A 5,016-nucleotide genomic window follows, 5' to 3' on the forward strand; every position below is an offset into this window, starting at 1 on the left:
TTTATACTTTGTATGCCAAAAAACAATCAATGTTGAAAAACTTAGAATGCTTTTTTATGAGCACTCAATACTAAAAATTCATACTTTATTTTTTTGATATTTTTCCTGTTAAGTACTCATTGTTTAGTATAATAAAACTCACAAGTTAAAATTAATAATTCATCAATAGAAATAATCTAAAGAATAAACATAGCTATTATGCACCACAACAATGCACCTTTGTGACAAAATTGACATATGCCAGTTATGTCCTGACAAGTGTGCACCACCACACTCAGTTGGGAAAAGTAGAACATCTTTACCTGAACTAATCTCTTGCCAAAACATAAGATTTAAATTATGGACATGGGCAATACACTGCAGCAGAATTAGCAATACATGCCGATGACTTGCTCATCAATATAAATCATGTATATTATTTATATCACACTACTACTGTAGAACTTGAATATGGTTGGTGTTCACTGGTATTTTAAATCTATTACTTTCTAAATCCTTATTTGCTTATTTATTTATTTATTGTTTTTTGGTCCTTGCACTTGCCAGACAAGTGTCAGAACCACTGAACTAAATCGCTGGCCCTCTAAATTTTCCTTTAGATTAATGTGTTAATAGGAAAACATGCATATTTTTATATCACACATTTCTTATTAGACATTTGGTATTTGTATTTTGATATAATTGATTTCCTTTAGACTTAATGTATTTTATGCATTTAAAACCTTATTCTATGCCAGGGTCTGTAGGCTTCATTAAACTCTCAAAAAAGTGCATGATACAAAAAAGTAAATAATTCCTGTTACCAGGTAGCTCTTCAATTCAGCATTACTGATTTCTGGGTGTTTGCCTGTCCCTCTGGAGTTAGATTTCAGGTTCTCCTCTACTTGAACAAAAAATTGAACAAATTGAGCAAAAAGCAGTGACTAAGTTTATTTGAAAAAGTAAATGAAGAGTGAGGGAGAAACTGGCTCTTCAGAGTGAGTTTGGGCTGAGTAAAAGGAGAAAAAGCAATAAAAAAGATACCCTAGAGAAGGCAGGGTGGGCTACCACGAAGAAAGTTACAACAGCCAGCTAAAACCATGGTGATAAAAACCTGTAATCCCAGCACTTGGGAGGCTGAGGCAAGAGCATCATAAGTTAAGGCCAGCCTGGGTTATATGGAACTTGAGGCTAGCCTAGACCACATAACAAGACCCAGTCACAAAAAACCCAAAAAAGTTAAATTAATAAAATAAAATAAAATCATGCTGAAACAATAAATCCTTAACAAGAATATGAGTGATGCATTAAGATGTAGGGACCAGTGAGGACCAGCACCCCTGCCTTCATCAAGTGGACCAGTGAGGACCATTCAGCTGCACAGGAGCCTCTGCAACATATCCCACCTCCCCTCATGCTCTCCAGCCTCCTGGTTGTGCTAGTTCCTGGATCCCTACTACAAAGACACAGGTGGTTATGAAGGTCATTTTACTGAGCTCCAGAAGATACAACAAAAGTAAACAACTGCAATAAAAGCACATCAGACCTCTCTAGTTGGTAAGTTGGAGGGATCACCACCTCCCATCAGAACGTTGACTATCTTCAGGGAAAGGGCAGAGGGAACCTTTAGTAGAACCTTGCAGAGTTCAACCCTGCAGGAGGTCAGGGAGCTCAACTTGGGCCATGCAGACAGAAATCAGCCTGAATCTCAGGGGTCTGCTGGTGGCTAGCTAGACTAATTGACTTAGTTCTGCACATTCCAGACCACATTGTTTGTTGTGACAGCAGAGATCCGGCTGAAAGAGGCTCTTCAAATTATTTTCTGGTTTCTTTTCCTCATATTTTTCATTTTTAGTTTAAAATTTTTATTTTTTCCCATTCCGTGAATTCTTTTTTTTGTCTTCTTTTCCCACTCAGTCTCTTCCTCCCTCATGTTACTCTTCATCTCCCTTTTCATTTCTGTTCCTGCCCTGATTTGGATTTCTTCTTTTTTCTTCTTTTCTTCTCTCTTTTTCTTTCACTCGAGTATCATTAGTTTCAAAGGAAAGTGAGTCCCTATTACTGTTAAGGTGTACTTTTCTTGTGTTTGTTCTTGCACTCTGTCTCTCCTTCTTTTCTTCAACAGTTTCCTAGTATTTGCATGATCATCCTGTGTCTTCTGGCTTCATTTGAAACCTTCTATTCTTCTACCTATCCATTTCAATCCTCCTAACTCCTTCTAAATCCCCATTCTAAAGGGCAAAGTTGCTATATTGAAGAGTTTATGCACTATAAGCATATTGTGGGCTGCACCTCAATTTTGATTTAATCCACATGGTTTAAAAGTGATAGATTAATAACTACCCCAAATGGTCGATTTTTTAAACTGTGCTTGATACTATTGTGTTGCTGATTGTATCAATTGGGCTAAAGGGTTGTGATTGATTTAATGAGTTGTCCTTTCTGATAGTATGAAAATGAGAGTGTCTCTGAGTCATTTAGAGACTCAAAACCTGAAGAGCAGCTATATCAGGAAGATCAAAATAAAAATGAGAAAACACTTAAGCAAGACACAAAGACAGACTTCCAGTTAACCAATGACAAATTCTAGGGGAAATGAGGTGGAAAAGTCTGACAATCAACCACCAGGACACCCTAAACTCAACACAGGAAGTAGCAAAACAGATCAATCAGGCTCTAGAAAAAAATCAAAGCAGAAACCATTTCCCAGATAACTATAGAGATGGTAAGCACAATGAAATACATGATTAGAGACTCAAGAACAGAAACAGAAAAAAAAATAGATGAGCTCCGGACCATGAGAGAAGCCACAAATTCCCAGCATAGAAAAGAAATGGAAACCATGAATGCCCAACATAGGAAAGAAAGGGAATCCATAAAACAGATTCAAACAGATATCCAGGAGATTACAACTCTATTAAGGGCCAGGGATTTAGCTCAGCAGTTCCGCCGCCTGCCTTGCAAGCTCAAGGACCAGAGTTCAATCCCCATTACCAAAAATAAATAAATAAATAAATAAATAAATAAGTAAAACTCTATTCAAAGTTCTTGCAGCAGGATAAATGAATGTGAAGACAGAATTTCAGGAATAGAAGATAGAATTGCAGTCAGTGACTGTGAAAAGAGAGATCTCTTCAAAACAGTAAGGGATCATGAGAAATCAATTCAACAACTCCTAGATGATGCAAAAAAGAATAACATAAGACTTCTAGGAATCCATGAGGTAGCAGGAGAAAATACAAATGACTTAAAAAAGCTCTTCTCTCTCCTATTGTTTCCTCTTCTTTAAAATGGACACAATAGTGCTGACTTAGGCAGCACATACACAAAAATTGTAACGATACAGAGAAGATTAGCATGGCCCATGAGCAAGGATGCCACACAAATTCATGAAGCATTCCATATTTGGGGTTTTTCTATAAAATGGAGTACTACTCACCCATAAAGAATGAGAAACTAGAGTCATTTATAGGAAAATGGATGCCTGTTGAGGCTATAGACTTAAGTGAAATAAATAGGACACACGTGTAAATACTGAATAGTTTCTCCGGTGTGAAAAACTAAAAGTGTAAATAAGGTTCAAATTGTACAATTGATAATGTGAAATAGGAAGAAAAGGGCTAAAGGAGTATGGGAAGTGGGAAAGTTTGGGGAAAGGAAAGAAAGGAAAAGAAAAAATAAGAGAAAAGGAAAAATGGAAATAAAGTATTTGTAAATAGGGAAGGGAGGAGGGGGTGAAGGGAGGGCAGGGACAAGGGGAGAAAATGAGAACCAAGGCCTGTCATGTAGAGGTACAAGATCCCAACAATGAATGTAAGTGTACTGTATCCCTAAAATGTACCAATAAACTCAATGAGGAAAAATAAATAAATAAAATGGGCACAATAATTTAATTCTCTAGTTTGTTTTATTTATTTGTTTGAAACAGGGCCTCATTCTGTTGTTCAGGCTGGCCTTGAACTTGCCTCAGCTTCCTGAGCATTGAGATTACAGGGGTGCATCCGGCTTCTAGTTGGTTTGTTTTGAGGATAAAATGAGATAACATGTATAAGGCTCTTTGCACAGTGCCTTGGCATCTAGAACACCCAATAAACGGCAATTTTTAAAATTGTTGTTGTCGTTAAGAGGCTATATTCATGATTACTGTCAGGTTTCCTTTATTATTAGTGACTTCTTGTCCTAATATTAGCAGATTGATTGCCTGACCTTGTTTATCTGTTTGTTTGGGGTGTTTTGGGGGGTTGCTTTGTTTTGCTTCATTGCTTGGGATGAACCCAGGGCCTCTTACGTGCTAGGAAAGTGCTCTGCCTCTGAGCCACACCCACCACACCTTATTTAAAAAAATTTTTTGTTAAATTTTGAGACAGGATTGTCTCAAATTTGTGATCCTTCTGCCTCAGCCTCCTTAGCAGTGGGAATTACAGGCCTGTGCCACCATACCTGGTTTCTGATCTTGTCTGTGTCTAGCAAAGGGGTCCAATGGTCATGAAGAATTGCCAAAATGAATCGTGGTGTAGACCAACATTCTCAAGACTATTTGCCTCCAAATACTGCAGGAAAATTGCAAGAGTACTACAGTGTTGCAGAACACTGCAAGGTGCTGTGCCACCAAAGGGTTCTGTTGACAATTAACGTGGAGAAGCTAGAGTCTTGCCTTGTAAATCCATAGCACACATCACCACTGTGGAATCTCTAAGTCCCACAAGAAACACTTTTGGCTGGGCGTGGTGGCACACACCTGTAATCCGAGCACTCGGGAGGCTGAGACAGGAGGATCACTGTGAGTTCAAGACCAGCCTGGCTACATAGTGAGTTCCGGGTCAGTCTCAACTACATAGTGAGACCCTGTCTCAAAAAAAGAAAAAAAAAAAAAGAAACACTTTTGTTTAACCCCTATTTTCCAACTCATTTGCTAATGGGGCCTCTATTCTCTCTCCCTTTCTCTCTCTGGTATGCATGCATGTGACACCTCAACACTAATGGAATATGCTCCAAAACAAATTTTTTGAGAAATCAACCCAGCCCCTTTTCACTTTG

General features: G+C 38.2%; 1 non-coding gene across 1 annotated transcript; it reads left to right on the forward strand.

The window, feature by feature from the left end:
• The first annotated feature begins 3,281 nt into the window (after positions 1 to 3,281).
• On the forward strand, positions 3,282 to 3,388 carry LOC117284819. Its single transcript, XR_004515897.1, has one exon. It is a non-coding gene; the product is annotated as a U6 spliceosomal RNA (small nuclear RNA).
• Positions 3,389 to 5,016: the final 1,628 nt, after the last annotated feature.

The sequence above is a fragment of the Fukomys damarensis genome, unplaced genomic scaffold (assembly GCF_012274545.1).
Source record: "Fukomys damarensis isolate Sample0158 unplaced genomic scaffold, DMR_v1.0_HiC HiC_scaffold_39, whole genome shotgun sequence".
Classification (NCBI taxonomy): domain Eukaryota; kingdom Metazoa; phylum Chordata; class Mammalia; order Rodentia; family Bathyergidae; genus Fukomys; species Fukomys damarensis.